General features: G+C 39.9%; 1 protein-coding gene and 1 pseudogene across 7 annotated transcripts in view; both read right to left on the reverse strand.

Moving 5' to 3' along the window:
- The window catches only part of SLC16A7 (solute carrier family 16 member 7), a 194,925-nt gene that overhangs the window by 77,185 nt on the left and 99,378 nt on the right, over positions 1–18,362 (reverse strand). The gene's annotated exons all lie outside the window — the stretch shown is intronic.
- LOC109559294 (ATP synthase subunit alpha, mitochondrial pseudogene) lies at positions 8,471–11,657 on the reverse strand (annotated as a pseudogene).

Below are 18,362 nucleotides of genomic sequence, written 5' to 3' on the forward strand. Positions count from 1 at the left end.
TTGTGACAAAAACAGGTACAGTAAATGTTATAGGTAGTTGGTAATCAGCTAATGTAATTTATATCTAAATAAAATGTGTGGGTACCGTCTCTTTGTATCTCTTTGTAACTTATACGAGAACCTCATAATCTCGTTTATGCATAACTAAAGAAACATCATAAAACAAGCAAAAAAGAAACTTTAAAAATGGAGTTAAGATCTTTCAATAAAATATATCTTCCAATTTCACTATATAATCTTACATATTTGAATCGGTTGTAGACTAGTCAAAATTAAAATATTTTTCAGTTCAGTTCAGTTCAGTCGCTTAGCCATGTCCAACTCATTGCGACCCCATGAATCACAGCACGCTAGGTCTCCCTGTCCATCACCAACTCAAGGAGTTCACTCAAACGCATGTCCATCGAGTCAGTGATGCCACCCAGCCATCTCATCCTCAGTCGTCCCCTTCTCCTCCTGCCCCCAATCCCTCCCAGCATCAGGGTCTTTTCCAGTGAGTCAACTCTTCCCATCAAGTGGCCAAAGTACTGCAGTTTCGGCTTTAGCATCATTCCTTCCAAAGAACACCCAGGACTGATCTCCTTTAGAATGGACTGGTTGGATCTCCTTGCAGTCCAAGGGACTCTCAACAGTCTTCTCCAACACCGCAGTTCAAAAGCATCAATTATTCTGCGCTCAGCTTTCTTCACAGTCCAACTCTCACATCCATATATGACCACTGGAAAAACCATAGCGTTGACTAGACGGACCTTTGTTGGCAAAGTAATGTCTCTGCTTTTGAATATGCTATCTAGGTTGGTCATAACTTTCCTTCCAAGGAGTAAGCATCTTTTAATTTCACGGCTGCAATCACCATCTGCAGTGATTTTAGAGCCCCCCAAAATAAAGTCTGACACTGTTTCCACTGTTTCCCCATCTATTTGCCATGAAGTGATGGGACCAGATGCCATGATCTTAGTTTTCTGAATGTTGAGCTTTAAGCCACCTTTTTCACTCTCCTCTTTCACTTTCATCACGAGGCTTTTTAGTTCCTCTTCACTTTCTGCCATAAGGGTGGTGTCATCAAAACCCCAACCAGGACAAATAATTAAATGTACAATATTAACTTAAAGTATTTCATGTATCAATATATTATAATAGTATTATCCCAAATTTGAATAATTAAATATAATTTTTTTCTGCAATCCTCACTCTTCTACTATGGCCTGTGTATTTTTTGTTTATGTATCATTTTTGTCATATATTTTGAATTTTGCAGAAATATGAGTTTTTCATTAAAGATTGTATAGTAAGTATTTCCCATTTCGTTGTTATAATTTTCATAATTATTACTTAATGTATGCATAATAGTTTATCGAGTACATGCTGCTGCTTTTGTCACTAAGTCATGTGGGACTCTTTGTGACCCCATGGTCTGTAGCCTGCCAGGCTTCTCTGTCTATCAAGTGCATGGCCGTAATATATTCATCCACTTGCCTTAGGTTGTCTTCAGTGCTCCCATAAACGTGATAATTCAAGGGACATAAGGGGCAGGGGTCATAAAATCATGAGACTGCAATTGACAAAGTGATATGTCATAGATGGAACTGAATATGTTTACGATTCCCAAAAAGAGCAATGATTCCCCGGTAGCTTCAGCCATTCAGTAGGCAGAGGAGTCAATAGACCACAGAAGCTTACTGTAGTGTGATGGAAGCCCATGTTACTGGATGCCTCTGCCAGGTTGAGTCACCTTGCTGTAGTACTATTTCTTAATCCTGATCCAACAGTATTGTAGTTCATAGAAACTTCTAGGGGATTCTAGTGTACTTCTGCATCTTATCATTGATATAATGTGATCTTATGGACTCTTTTTTTTTTCTTGATTTTTTTTCTTATTCAATTTTTTAAAATGAGCTTTTTAATAGAAAAGTGGGAAAGGCATTCTCTGGCCCTGTAGTCTTCCTAGAATACTCAGGATCTTTTTTTTTTTTTTCGATTTCCATTCCCTAATGCCAGTTAATAACCTTCTTTTCAAATTGAGGGAAGAAAGAAAATACTAGAAAATCTTTGAAGACTAAATGCAATATGTGATACTCAAAATCTCTTAGATGTAACTCCGTTTATCTCAACTACAGAGTGTCACTAAATAGAAGAGGTGAGAAAGATAATATAAATGGCTTTCTAACTATGCTCCAAGAAATTCTAAGCATTTTAAGAGGAATCTCAGGGATCATTTCAGGGAAGAAGTCAGAGCATGGTACTAGGTAGAGGTCAGGATCTCTATGACTCTTGGATACTAGAATTCTGAGTAAGATCTTGTTTCTAGACAGTTTTCTGTGGTTTTAAAAACTGTGAGGAGATGGAGGGAACAGAACAAAACCACACATTATTTTCTTGATTATTTCTCCTTGATTGTGGTACCATACATTATTTTTCCTAAGGTATGGCTCAGGGAGAGAAGAAAAGACTACAAGCATACTAAAAGGTTAAAACAAGATTAGATAAAGTTTTCTCTAAACATAAAAACATTGAAAAGTTTAGGCAGACTATTATTCAGACAGAATGAATTACATACTATTTATGCTATTGGATAATGATTCTGCTAATAATTACTGTAGATCCTTATTGAATCCTTAATCAGTCACCAAGTTTCAAAGATAGCCACTGTAAAATTCTCATTTTACAGTGGAAGAATATAAGAAATTAAACGGTACATCTAGAATGTAGTGGAATAAGGGCTTGAATTCAGGGAGTTTTGATTTGCAGAAACAGAGTATTTAATTTTTTTTCTCTGTACTACACAGCTGTATGCTAATTCAAAAGTGGTAAAAATACTTATTTCCAAGACATTCATTTCTCTTTCACTTTTGTACATTCAAGAATATTTACTGAATACCTTACTGTATTCTGAGAATTAAGTCAAATAAGATATAGCTTCTGTCCTCAAGAACAGGAAGTGTGCCAAGTAAATTTAATATGTATGGTGTTATGTGATATGCTTGTTATGGTGAAGGTATGCACAGGGATTTAGAATTGGAACAATGTCAGACTTCAAGGATAGGGGAGTTGATGTTTCTGTGTATCTTACATTCTGGGCTTCTCTGGTGGTTCAGACTGTAAAGAGTCTGCCTGCAATGCAGGAGACCTGGGTTCGATCCCTGGATCAGGAAGATCCCCTGGAGAAGGGAATAGCTCCCCACTCCAGAATTCTTGCCTGGAGAATCCCATGGATAGACGAGCCTGGTGGGCTACAGCCCATGAGGTTGCAAAGAGTCAGACATAACTAAGTGACTAAGCATACACACACGCATACATCTTATATTATAGACAAGAATTAGTCAGATGGAGGAAGGTAGTGGTGAAGGACACTTCAGCTTAAGGAAAGAGCAGGTGCGATATGGAATAGTAAAACATCATGATGCTCAAGAACTACAGATAATCACATTTATTGCAGCAACACTTGCAGGTGTGTTAGAGGAAGAGCCTAGACCAGTAATTTTCAAACATTAGTGGACATCAGAATTACTTAGAGGATTTATTAATCTATAGTGTGCTGGGTCTCACTTCCAGAGCTTCATTCAGTAAATCTGAGGTGGTATCCAGAATCTGCATTTTCAACAAGATACCAGGTTATGATTATGTTGCTCAACTGGGGGCCACATTATGAGAACTACTAGGCAAGATCTATAAGCAGGAGCCAACTTTTTCTATCTTAGTTGATTAAAATTTAACTAGCAGGAAAAAAATAGCATTTGGAAAAAAAGATATGAAAAACCTATATAAAATAGAAATAGAAGTACCTGTTACAACTCACAACCAAGTTAACAGATAGGGGGATATATTTACATTTGTTTAATAAAGCTGTTTTAGCATTTTTTTTAAGTTTTTAAAAGAAAAATACGATATATTCACTATATAATATTTAAGCATTTCAAAAATATACAGCCACTTTCCAAAATCACCTATTAATAGTTTTTCAGGTATTCTTCTTTATTTGTATTTGTATGAAAATACAAATATATATAAACCTAAGTTGTTATGTGTATACACTTTAAAATAAATGTAATCATGTTTTGCCTTACAGCTTATTGTTACTGCATTTTTTATACTTTTAACAGTATTTTATATTAGTGCACATGGATCTACATCATTGTTTTTACAGTTGTGTAGTACTTTATTACACATGTGCAGCGATTTACCCATTTTCCTAGTGACTTTCAGTTTGCCACAGTTATAAATGATTCTGCCTTGGACATGCTGTACATGTGTCCTTGCAAAGCTATGCAAGTGCTTATAAGAGAGACATCTTTGAAACTGCTGGGTTCATGACTTTTCATAAATGATGTCATCTCTACTGCTTAGTTTTCTAGGGCAAGTGTAACAAATCACTACAAATTTTGTGACTTAAGACAATGGCTATTTATTCTCACACTTCACAAGGTGTCAGCTGGACTGCACTCCTTAAAGAGGCTCTAGGGGAGAATTTGCTCCATGCTTTTTCTAGTTGCTGGTGACAATCAGAAGTCTCTGGCTTCTGGTTACATCACTTTCTGCTCTGCCTCATTTTCATATCACTGCCTTCTTTCTGTGCTTTCCCTTCTGTGAGTCTGTCTCTAAACTCCCTTTGCCTCTCATAAGAATTTTGTATTTAAGGACCACCTGGATAATTCAGGATAAACTTCTCTCTCAAGAGTCTTACTTTATTCACCTCTTTTGCCATAGACTTGGTGGCATTCTGGAGGCTTGAAAATCCAAGGTTAAGGTGCTAGCAAATTCAGTGTCTGGTGAGAACCAGCTTCCTGGTTCATGGGTGGCCATCTTCACATGTCCTCACTTGGTAGAAGAGGAAAGGGAGCTCTCTTGGACCTCATTCATAAAGGCAATAATCCCGTTCATTCATAAGGGTCATGAGGGTGTCACTCTCATGACCTAATAGCTTTCCAAAGGCCCCACCTCAAAATTGATGATATTGGGGATTATGTATCTATGAATCAGGGCATGGGGCAATAGCGTTTTTGGTCTGTAGCATTCCATTTCTGACCTTCTAAAATCCATGTCCTTTGCTCACACAAAATACATCCATTCCATCCAAATAGTCTCAAATGTCTTAACTCATTCTAGATTCAACTCAAATTCTGAAATCCAAAGTCTCATATCATCCAAAACAGACATTGGTGAGACTTAAGGTATGATTCATTCTGAGACAAATTCCTCTCCATCTGGGAACCTGTAAAATCTTCCAAAATATAATGGTGAGACAGACATGGGGTAGACATTCCTATTCTGAAAGGGAAAGATGGAAAAATAGAAAGGGGTTAAAGGGGTAACAGGTCCCAAGTAAGTTCAGATCTCAACATTAGACCTTAAGGTTCAAGAATGATCTTTGACTGGATACTTGGCCTTCTGGACCCACTGCCTGTGGTCTCACCCATGAGCTCTCATGGGTTGGAGTTCCATGGCTAAGATACTCCTGGGTTTGAAATTGTATTCTGGTGGTTCTGAAGAATAGCTCAGTCCCCTGGGAACCACTGAGCATAAGCCTGGTAGGGGCTTTCTCTTGTAGCCCCACCCTTGCAGGAGTTCGGTGCCTGGGCTCTGCTCCTGCAGGATGGGGTCTTGTGCCCACAGTTCTCACTGAGTGAGAGCATCTTTTGGAATGTAGGTGGACACAGCCATGCCCCCACAGCTCTCACACTCTGTACACTGACAGAGATGGTGGGTGAAGAGGGGGGGAGTGTGGACACTGCCAAATTTTGCTGCCTGTGTCCTCCACAGGGGTGGCCACCATGGTATCAAAACAGAGCCCATGGGAGTTGCACCTGGGGCAGCCAAGGAGCGCAGTGCTGGAGTGCACAGAGCAGAGCCCACAGTGTGAGGCAGCACCTGGCAGCACAGCCCAAGTATCAGAGACTCAGGCAGCTCCTCCTTTGAATTTACTCTGCCTGTGGGGCCCTGTACTCTGGGCCTATAATAGGAGGGGCAGTCCTGTTGACTTCCAAATAACTTCAGGGTTATTCTTCCATTGTTTTCCACAATGGCTTCTGCTTCCCCTGAGATGGCTGACTAATCTTATCAAATGGTTTTTCATCCACACACTCAGGGCTCTCCTCCGACCCTATATGCTAATTCTTTTCGATATGAATGGGTCAAGGGCTCTTCACATCTTTAAGTTCTGATTAGCAATTTTGTCTTTTTGTCATTTCCCTCATCTCTCACTCTACTCTTTACAAGGAACCAAGGACACACATTTGATTAGAAATAGCTTCAGCTAAACATCCAATTTCATTACTCACAGTTCCACTCCAGAACTCCAAGATGAACATGATTCAACTGAGTTCTGTGCATCTTTATAACGAAGATTTCCTTCCCCCCATTGTCCTAACTTAATCACGATGTTAATGTCCTAAGTTAATCAGTTAATCACGATGGTGTGATCACTCACCTAGAGCCAGACATCCTGGAATGTGAAGTCAAGCAGGCCTTAGGAAGCATCACTACAAACAAACCTAGTGGAGGTGATGGAATTCCTGTTGAGCTATTTCAAATCCTGAAAGATGATGCTGTGAAAGTGCTGCACTCAATATGTCAGCAAATTTGGAATACTCAGCAGTGGCCACAGGACTGGAAAAGGTCAGTTTTCATTCCAATCCCAAACAAAGGCAATGCCAAAGAATGCTCAAACTACCGCACAAATGCACTCATCTCACATGCTAGTAAAGTGATGCTTAAAATTCTCCAAGCCAGGCTTCAGCAATATGTGAACCATGAACTTCCAGATGTTCAAGCTGGTTTTAGAAAAGTCAGAGGAACCAGAGATCAAATTGCCAACATCCGCTGGATCATCGAAAAAGCAAGAGAGTTCCAGAAAAACATCAATTTCTGCTTTACTGACTATGCCAAAGCCTTTGACTGTGTGGATCACAATAAACTGTGGAAAATTCTGAATGAGATGGGAATACCAGACCACCTGACCTGCCTCTTGAAAAACCTGTATGCAGGGCAGGAAGCAACAGTTAGAACTGGACATGGAACAACAGACTGGTTTCAAATAGGAAAAGAAGTACATCAAGGCTGTATATTTCACCCTGCTTATTTCACTTATATGCAGAGTACATCATGAGAAATGCTGGGCTGGAGGAAGCACAAGCTGGAATCAAGATTGCCGGGAGAAATATTAATAACCTCATATATGCAAATGACACCACCCATATGGCAGAAAGTGAAGAGGAACTAAAGAGCCTCTGGAGGAAAGTGAAAGAGGAGAGTGAAAAAGTTGGCCTAAAGCTCAACATTCAGAAAACTAAGATCATGGCATCTGGTCCCATCACTTCATGGCAAATAGACGGGGAAACAGTGGAAACAGTGTCAGACTTTATTTTTCTGGGCTCCAAAATCACTGTAGATGGTGACTGCAGCCATGAAATTAAAAGACACTTACTCCTTGGAAGGAAAGTTATGACCAACCTAGATAGCATATTAAAAAGCAGAGACATTACTTTGCCGACAAAAGTCTGTCTAGTCAAGGCTCTGGTTTGTCCAGGGGTCATGTATGGATGTGATAGTTGGACTATAAAGAAAGCTGAGCACAGAAGCACAGTCCCCAACTTTAGCTTGGTAAAATATTTTCAAGTGAAGACACTCACTCAGGACAAAGACTATATCTAAAGGTTACTAAAGCAAGGAAAAGACTAAACCGACAGTATGGTCTTAGTACCTTTTCTTAGACTCTCTTACGTGCTTAAGTTAAACAGCAATAAATTCTTTCAGTTTGTACCAAATTTGGGAGTGGGAGTAGAAAAGAGATCAATGGTGTGATCCCTCAAGTTCTAATAATCTCAATTTCTTTTCTATAAGTCAGTAAATTTAGAGCCTCATAAAGAACTAAAAGTATTATTACTTGCACTAACTGAAATCAACTAATTTAAAAAATATTCCTCAAAGGATTATACTATAAAATGTGCTACCAGCTTGGACAGAAAATAATAGTGACTGTTGGAAATGACAAATGACCAAGTGATTAAAATAACTCTAGTATATATAACTTGCCTTTGTCATGCACAGGATATAATACTATGGAAAATATAAATACATATAATAAATGTCAAGAAAGTGTTGTAACCCTATGAGCAAGTGACATTCATGCTGGTTCTTAGTTTGCTTATTTGTAAAAAGCCAGAGGATTAAGTGTTCTCTGAGGTCCCTTTCAGCTCATTTTTTGATTCTATGAGACTAGAACACAAAGATCTATTTTATAGACTTTTAACACATAAACTACAAATTTCTTTCTTTCTCTGGGAAAAAAAATCTACTGCTGTTAAAACATAAGTAATGAACAGATAGACATTAATTGAGCAAGTTTTCCAAGATTCTAAAAACTATGGGCTGAACGAGAAAAATTCTTTTGAAAGAGTCATCTGAAGAAATTCCATTCCATACACAGACACAATTACATGTCTAATTAAACACAGAGACTACTAGAGGCCATGTATTAGTTCCTTAAGTGTGCTTAGAATTTTATTCAATTCCTAAATCACAGTTGAGTTCCTATAAAAGTTATTGTACAAGATCCTCAGAGGAACTGGTAGATGTTCAAATACTTTTTCATTTATCAAGATAAAATACTGAAGCATATTTTCACATTCTGTAATACATTCCCATAAAAGTGGGACAATTTGGTTCAATGATGCCAGCAAATCACTTGATTTGCTGAAAACAGCAAATCGTGAAAACAACACCTTGCCTGTTATATATTTTAAATGTTTTAAAGAATGATGTGATATTTCAGTTCTCACACTATGTATTTTGGTTCCCATATTTGCCAAATTTTAGGCCCTTAAATTAAAAAATATATATATACTGTACAACTACCAATTGGGAATGTGAGTCATATATTGGTAGATAAAATATCATGTTGAATAGAATTTAAATTGTCACTAAAGATATCATTAATAATGTATGAGTGGAAATAGTGTCAGACTTTATTTTTGGGGGCTCCAAAATCACTGCAGATGGTGACTGCAGCCATGAAATTAAAAGACGCTTGCTCCTTGGAAGAAAAGTTATGACCAACCTAGATAGCATATTGAAAAGCAGAGACATTACTTTGCCAACAAAGGTCCGTCTAGTCAAGGCTATGATTTTTCCAGTGGTCATGTATGGATGTGAGAGTTGGACTGTGAAGAAAGCTGAGCACTTAAGAATTGATGCTTTTGAACTGTGGTGCTGGAGAACACTCTTGTGAGTCCTTTGGACTACAAGGAGATCCAACCAGTCCATCCTAAAGGAGACCAGTCCTGGGTATTCATTGGAAGGGCTGATGCTGAGGCTGAAACTCCAATACTTTGGCCACCTGATGCGAAGAGCTGACTCATTGGAAAAGACCCTGATGCTGGGAGGGATTGGGGGCAGGAGGAGAAGTGGACAACAGAGGATGAGATGGCTGGATGGCATCACCGACTTGATGCACATGAGTTTGGGTGAACTCCGGGAGTTGGTGATGGACAAGGAGGCCTGGTGTGCTGCGATTCATGGAGTCGCAAAAAGTTGGACACAACTGAGTGACTGAACTGAACTGAACTGACTATTTACAAACATGCCAAAAGGTATTCCTCTTGTCAAACTTACATATAAATTTTATGACACTGACATTGTGGGGATGTTAAGTGCAGTCATTTCTTATAAAAGATCAATAAAATCTAGCTGAAATGGGAGGCAGAGCTGAAAACGATCCTTCTCATAACGTTTTACAACACTGTCAAGATTCTCCATGAAGATCCTCTCTAAGGAAGCCTTTCTGTAAAGCTCCGCAGAATTTTCGATTTCAAGCCTTTGTATTTAAAGTCAGATGTTATTGTTTTTTTTTGTTTTTTTTGCAACACGGAACCTTTATTTTAATGTGATTACTGTACATCTGCAGTATTGGAGTAATCCTTTTATGAATGGAACTAGAAGAAACAATGACAAAACCAAACTGGCATTTGATGTGAATCCACAGGAGTTTAAGCTTCAAATCCAGCCAAGAAGTTTGTTACAATCTCTTTCAGCTTTGCATCTGACTCTTCTGAGATCTTTCCATCAGTCCTGATTTTGCCCAACAGGGCTTGATGTTGGCTGATAACGTGAGACAAGAAAGCATTCTCAAATTTTGTGATCTTGCTGGGCTCCAGCTTGTCAAGATACCCCCTGACACCCGCATAGATAACAGCCACTTGCTCTTCAATAGCCATGGGAGAATACTGTCCCTGCTTGAGCAGCTCACTCAAACGCACACCACGACTCAAGAGTTGTTGAGTGGCAGCATCAAGGTCAGAACCGAACTGGGCAAAAGCAGCAACCTCACGATACTGAGCCAACTCCAGTTTCATAGTACCTGCCACCTGTTTCATGGCCCTGGTTTGGGCAGCAGATCCGACATGGGACACAGACAAACCAACATTAATGGCAGGGCGGATACCTTTGTAGAACAATTCTGTTTTCAAGAAGATCTGTCTGTCAGTGATGGAAATGACATTTGTTGGAATGTAAGCAGACACATTACCAGCTTGTGTTTCGATGACTGGTAGAGCAATCAAGGAGCCACCACCAAAAACATCGCTCATTTTAGCTGCTCTCTCCAGGAGTCAGGAGTGCAGGTAGAATACATCACCAGGATAGGCCTCACGACCAGGGGGTCGGCAGAGCAGCAGAGACATCTGACGATAAGCAACCGCCTGTTTGGATAAGTCATCATAAATGATCAAAGCGTGTTTGCCATTATCCCTAAAATATTCTCCCATTGAACATCCAGAATAAGGAGCCAGGTACTGAAGTGGGGCAGCATCTGAAGCAGTATCTGAAACCACAATAGTATACTTCATGGCATCTGCATCTGTAAGTCTCTTCACCAACTGGGCAACAGTGGATCTCTTTTGACCAATAGCAACATAGATACAGTACAGCTTCTTCTTTTCATCAGTTCCATCATTGAATCGTTTCTGGTTAATGATTGTGTCAATTGCAATTGACATTTTGCCAGTCTGTCGGTCACCAATAATCAGCTCACGCTGACCACGACCAATCGGCACCAAGCTATCCACAGCCTTAATGCCAGTTTGCATTGGTTCCGTCACAGAGATTCGAGGAATGATCCCAGGGGCTTTCAAGCCAACTCATCTTCGGGCCTTGGAACCAATTGGACTCTTTCCATCAATGGCATTACCGAGGGCATCGACTACACGACCCAGCAGCTCCTCGCCAACTGGAACATCTACAATAGCCCCAGTTCTCTTCACAATATCTCCTTCCTTAATAAGTTTATCATTTCCAAACACGACAACACCAACATTGTCAGGCTCCAAGTTCAGAGACATACCCTTTAAACCTGAAGAAAACTCTACCATTTCTTCTGCTTGAACATCTCTTAACCCATGTACCCGAGCAATACCATCACCAATACTTAAAACACGCCCAGTCTCTTCAAGGTCAACAGAGGTATCAGCTCCAAGAATACGCTCTTCAAGAATAGAGGACACCTCAGCAGTGCCTGTCTTCTGCAGACAAGAGTTAGAGGCATGCAGGTTCCTTGCAGCAATGAAGGATGATCCCAAAGCATTTTTGGAGACCAGCCCCACTTGCCGAGGGAGGGCGCAGGCCATGGCCACGGCGACGCGCACGGACAGCATCTTCGCAGCTTCCCTTGAGGTGTTTCCCCCGCAGCCGCAGCCTCGAGACTGACTGGGCTAAAGTCAGATGTTATTGTTATCTGATATTCCCTGAACACTGATAATGAAGGTGGTGCTGACTGGAACACAAATGAACCCAAAGTTAAATATAACTTAGATGAGAGCCTCTGAAGCTACTGAAAAGAAATAAATTGGTTCAATCTTGCTTGTCACTTCTAGAAGGTCACCAGAAAGAAGCATCATCCCAAATGCAGAGAAAAGAAAAACTCCTTTCTCTTCCTCCTTTCCTTACTGTACTAGTCAAGACTGTGAATACCATAAAAATACACAAACCAAAGCAGACGTCTGAGAAGTGATGAAACACCCGTACTATACCAAATTGGAAAGAATGAAATTCTGGGAAACATTTCGCCTTTGCACACTGCATTCTTCTTTCTCCCCCTTAATTTTCTCCTAAGCACCTGTAGGCTCCCTTCTTTCAGGTTTGGCTGCCAACTGGTCAAGGAAGATACCAATAAGCACAAGCATCATTTTTTTTTTTTTTTTGGCTGTACTGAGTCTTGATTGCTGCCTGGAGTATTTTCTAGTTGAGGCGAGTGAGGACTACTCTCTAGTTGCGGTGTTCAGGCTTTTCATTGCAGTGGCTTCTCCTGTTGCAGAACACAGACTCTAGGGTGCTCAGGCTTCAGCAGTTGTGGCTCCTGGGCACCAGAACACAGGCTCAATAGCTGTGGGTCACCAGCCCAGTTGTGCAGCATGGGGGGACCTTCCCAGATCAGGGATCGAACCTGTGTCTCTTGCACTGGCAAGCAACTTCTTCACTGAGTCACCAGGGAAGCCCTCAAGCATCATCTTGATCCTAATTTAACTTCTCTACCTTTAAATTATTTTATTAGTTTAATTTTGTTTCCACCTGGCCCTTTCACCTTACATCCTAGCATCAACCCATTCTCCCAGACCAGAGATTCTCCTGCCTGATCAGGGACCATTCTGCTCCAGGTTCATTCTTTGCTGCCGATTGGATGAAGAGCTCTCACTTCCTTGCCTTAAGGCCTCCTTTATAGCCCTTCTTGCTCCACAAGAGTGCCAACTTTCCAAACCTGGGAACTACAGGAAGAGGATTCCTATCTTTGACTGCCATGGGAAACCATTGAAAACAAACTTGCCTTCCAGTTGGGTGAAAAAGACATCCTTCTTTTCTCCTGTGATTCATTTACTTATCATTGTTAATGAAGTCTCTCATTTTTTCAAAAAAATTTTTGATGTGGACCATTTTTAAAAAGGTCTTAATTGAATTTCTTACAATCTTGCTTCTGTTTCTTATGTTTTGGCTTTTTGGCCACAAAGCATGTGGGATATTAGCTCTCTGACCAGGGATTAAAATTGTACTGTAGGTACCCCCTGCACTGAAAGGCAAAATCTTAACCACTTGACTGCCAGGAAAGTCCCATTGAAGTCTCTCTTGTCTGTCTATGGGATTTGGCTCCGATCATTTTCACACTTTATTTTTAATTTAGGTCTTATTTTTAATTTTCTTTAGCCTACAAAACATTTATCTTCTCAAGCCTAAAAATAGCAAGAAAATATAACCTTCTCTAGAGCCTCTTTTTCTCTTGTGCTGTCAACTATATTTCTTTCTTCTTCACTTCAAAACTTCACACAAGGGCTGCCTTTCTTTGTAACTTCTCTTTCTTACCACCTAATCCTGCTGCTGCTGCTACTGCTAAGTCACTTCAGTCGTGTCCGACTCTGTGTGACCCCATAGACAGCAGCCTACCAGGCTCCCCCGTTCCCTGGGATTCTCCAGGCAAGAACACCGGAGTGGGTTGCCATTTCCTTCTCCAATGTATGAAAGTGAAAAGTGAAAGTAAAGTCGCTCAGTCATGTCTGACTCTTAGTGACCCCATGGATTGCAGCCTACCAGGCTCCTCTATCCATGGGATTTTCCAGGCAAGAGTACTGGAGTGGGGTGCCATTGCCTTCTCCGACCACCTAATCCTATTTCCTTGTTAAAATCTGTCTTTCTCTTGCAAGTGTCACTGAATACATTTTCTCCTCAAGATGAGCAATGACTTCCTAATCTCCAAAGCCACTGAGCATTATCTCACTAAAACTGTGTAAAATATTTAGCAATTATTTCACTGGATCTTGTCTTTGAGACTCTGGCTTCTATCACACTATATTCCTAGACCCTCTGCTCCATGACTACTTTTCCTCTTCAGGTCCAACATAAGTTCTCATAAACATTATCTTGTTGATTCTCTTCTCTCTTTATAGATCCTTCATAGTATTTTCTACCTTTACAAATTCAGCTAACAATTTTATCCTTGATGTGTTCCAATTCTCCATGTTGTTGTTATTGTTGTTGTTGTTGTTCAGTCACTAAGTCCTGTCAAACTCTATGTGACATCACAGACTGCAGAACGCCACAGACCACAGCACACCTCGCTTCCCTGTCCTCCACTTCTACCGGAGTTTGTTCAAGTTCATGCCCATTGAGTCTGTGATGCTGTCCAACAGTCTCATCCTCTGTTGCCTTTCTCTCCTTTTGCTTTCACTCTTTCCCAGAATCCCCTGTGTCAATCTGTTTCCTAAGTTATAGTTTTTCATTTCTCACTGCTTACTGCGTGTGTGCTCAGTTGCTTCAGTCGTGTCTGAATCTTTGCAACCCCATGGACTGTAGCCCACCAGGCTCCTCTGTCCATGGGATTCTCCAGGCAAGATTTCTGGAGTGGGTTGCCGTGCCTTCCTATAGGATATCTTCCAGACCCAGGGATCGAACCCTCAGCTCTTAAGTCTCCTGAATTGGCAGGTGAGTTCTTTACCACTGGGCTTCCCTGATGGCTCAGTTGGTAAAGAATCCTCCTGCAATTCAGGAAACCCCGGTTCAATTCCAGGGTCAGGAAGATCTGCTGGTGAAGGGAAAGGCTATCCACTCCAGTATTCTGGCCTGGAGAATTCCATGGACTCTATGGTCGGTCCATGGGGTCACAAAGAGTCGGACACGACTGTGCGACTTTCACTTTCTTTACCACTAGCACCACGTGGGAAGCCCTACTGCTTCCTAGGGATTTTCAAAAGATGCCCTACTGAAATGTTAACTGCCCCAAGTTTTTTAACCTTAATAAAGGCTGGTCCCTAGGCTGAAAGAGGCTGAAAGATCCTGAGTCCTTTCTTCCCCTTTCTTTCATGCCTCTTTTTTCTTTAATAGCCCTTGAATGTGTCTTTTTTTCCATTTCTCTTTTTGACCACCTTGGTTCACACCTCTTTTCCCTTCACACAGTCCCCTAAGGAACTCTCTCAACTTAATTTCCCATCCTTGCCTCCCACACCTCTCCATACATCCAGCTTCTCTTCAGAATTAATCTCTCCAAAGGACTCTTCATACACAATATCAAGTATACGTCAATAAAAATAATTTAAAGAAAATTAATAAAATAGTAGTTAATTAAAAAAAAAATAAATAAAAACTTCTCAGACTGGGTTACTCTGTCACTCAAAAATTTCAATGGAATCCCACAGCATGAATCCAAGGCATTACAAAAGTGGACTACATTAAATTTGTCTTGCTCATTTTTACCATTCTGTTTGTTTTAAATTGCAAAATACTATATCAGAAAAGTAGGAATTACATGTAAATGATCAGGTAGACTTGAGAAATTCTTTAATAAATGATGCATTTATTTCACAATTTCTGGAAGTCTGTTTATTAACATATTCACTATGCTAATAGGCATTTCAATTTGTTTAATTGTGGAGTGAAGAACTCCCAGACTTTTGTACAGGAAGCTTTTTTCCAAGAAATTCACTTTCTCTACCTTTACCCAACCCTCCTGCATTGTCACATGACGAAATCCCACACATCCTTCCACACACTGCCTTGTAAAATAAAATCACAAAATTGTATCTAAGAAAGAAAAATCAGCCTAAATTCTCAAATAAAGCTATTTGATTATAGCATACTATATTTTGATTTTTAAATTACTCATGTCTTTCTCCTACTGGGGACTATAAGTATCCTGAGGCCATGAACCATGAATAAGTTATATTCTCTATTAATGCCTATACCAGGAACTTCAGCCGAGTATTGCAGGATATGCAAAATTTCACACTATTTTAAAAATAATATTTCACTTCTTCTAGCTCTCAAGATAGGGAAATTCACGTACATTCAATTATATAAACTAGCCCTTAAAAATAACATAATAACTCTAACATGTAGTTTGTTACTCATGCATACAAATTCTAAAATAGACATTGGTGCTAGAGTCATTATCCAGAGATAATGATAAAGCTTAGATCTATTCAATGGATTTAGATTAAAAGGTTGAATTTATTTCAATAAATAGGGTGCAGGATTCACAAAGGACTAAATAAAAATCAGATAAAAGAAATTTGGTCTCACAAAAAGCTGAAGGCCAGCTGAGTTCTTGTCAAACATTTTGGAATTTCTAGGATTAATTTTACCCAGTTCAGTTGAGTTTAAACAGTCAAAATTCATCACCACAGACCTTGAGGAACGAAGCTGTGTTTATGGACTCCTGGGGTCTCATGGCTCTATCTGGTTCTACACAGGCCCTTCTAACTGATGGAAGTTATTAGATCTTTCATTCTAACCCTATTCTGAGAGGAGTTGGGAGTGACTAAGCCATATTCTTCAAGGAATTAAGAAGAAAATAACCTGACTGTCATTGATTCCAGTTATTCTCACAGCTGAGTAACAGAGTGATCCACATTCAAATCTAAGAGATTATGAAATGCTGTAGATTGAATCACTATTTGAAATATTATGTTCGGTCACACTTGACCTTAAAAAAGGGCTTGCAAAATGAGAACTACTCTTCACCCCTTTTCAATCTTCACCATGATTACACCTTGTTCTAATTTGTATGCTCCTCCTGGTGAACAGGGAGATTATTATAGTAGATAATCTGGTTAGGAAACAATAATGTCAACAATTTTTCTACAATTTTTGAAGCAGTTCTATTTCTTAAAATTGCTTGTGATGAACCATGAAGGCTTCTAGATTCAGAGGAGGACAGTATATTTATTTATGCAGAGAGTTTGTTCTGATACAGGTAAAACTGAGGTTCCAAACTATTCTTATAGAACTGAAGATGATTCTAGGAATCTATTTGCATGAATTGACAACTCTGTTTTCTTTTGTTTCTTGTGCTATGTGGCTATAGGCAGAGAGCAGAATATATAGATACCCAGGAGAGAGTAAAAAATAAACAAGATGGATGGCATGGTGTCCATACTGTCCAGCCTGCAGGTTCCAGTGGACAGTTTCAAGACAGAAGCTAAAATAACTGTTTTCCTGAGAGACTGAAGCTTTGTACACAGCAAAAGTTTGAGATTCTGATGAGAAAATTTGGTGAAGATATGGACAAAGAACATTTTTGCCATTATAGCCTGCACCTAAGCTTTGTGTCCTGCAGAATAGTTACTTTGGAAGCATCAAGAGACAATATCCTTTATGTAGGCAATGCTTCCACTGAGGGCATTAGCAATGGTGACAAACAGTTATGAAAACACTCATTTGATCTTTCTTTGAGCTCATGTGATTCCCAGAAATACTTGGCTGTAGACTTGTTGGAGAATTTGAGGCCCTTGTGAAGTCAAGTAAAGGGTAAAGATTCAGAAAAACTGAGTTTATTAATAGCAATCTGACTCCATATTCAGTAAACATTCAACAAATATTAATTGAAAGCCTACTATGTACCTAGAACAGTGGCTACTGCTGCTGCTGTTGCTAAGTCACTTCAGTTGTGTCCAACTCTGTGTGACCCCAAAGATGGCAGCCCACCAGGCTCCACCATCCCTGGGATTCTCCAGGCAAGAACACTGGAATGGGTTGCCATTTCCTTCTCCAATGCGTGAAAGTGAAAAATGAAAGTGAAGTCATTCAGTCGTGTCCGACTTGTAGCAACCCCATGGACTGCAGCCTATCAGGCTCCTCTGTCCATGGGATTTTCTAGGCAAGAGTACTAGAGTGGCTTGCCATTGCCTTCTCTGAGAACAGTGGCTACAGTGTTGAACAAAACAAATTTCAACCTACAGATGTGTATTTTAGTGGAGGAGAGAGGCAAAAAGTAAGTTAAAAATATAAACAAGAATAATTACAGATCAATGCCCTATATAACAAAATTAAATAGGGCATTATGATAAAGAATCTTTATTCAGGGGTGGGGTAAACAAAAATGTAGTCAATAAAAGTAAAATGAGAAGGAATTTTTGTTTTATTTGCTTCTAAAGAGTAGGGCTTCCTTGGTGGCTCAGCAGTTAAGAATCCACCTTCCAATACAGGAGACAGGGGTTTGATCCCTGGGTCAGGAAGATCCCTTGGAGAAGGAAATGGTAACCCACTCTAATATAAGGCCTATAAAACTCAAGGGTGTTTTTCAAATTTGGTTAACTGGAAAATACTGTATTGGAAAATGTCCCCCATGCTCTACCATGCTGAGCCCCATGGCTCTTTTTTTTTTTTTTTTTACTATTTCCTTATTTTAACTGGAGGCTAATTACTTTACAATATTGTGTTGGCTTTTACCATACATTGACATGAATCAGCCACGGATGTACATGTGTCCCACCATCCTGAACCCCCATCCCACCTCCATCCCAACCCCATCCCTCTGGGTTGTCCCTGAGCGCCAGCTTTGGGTGCCCTGCTTCATGTATCGAATTTGCACTGGTCATCTATTTTACATATGGTAA

This window comes from Bos indicus, chromosome 5 (genome assembly GCF_029378745.1).
Source record: "Bos indicus isolate NIAB-ARS_2022 breed Sahiwal x Tharparkar chromosome 5, NIAB-ARS_B.indTharparkar_mat_pri_1.0, whole genome shotgun sequence".
NCBI lineage: Eukaryota > Metazoa > Chordata > Mammalia > Artiodactyla > Bovidae > Bos > Bos indicus.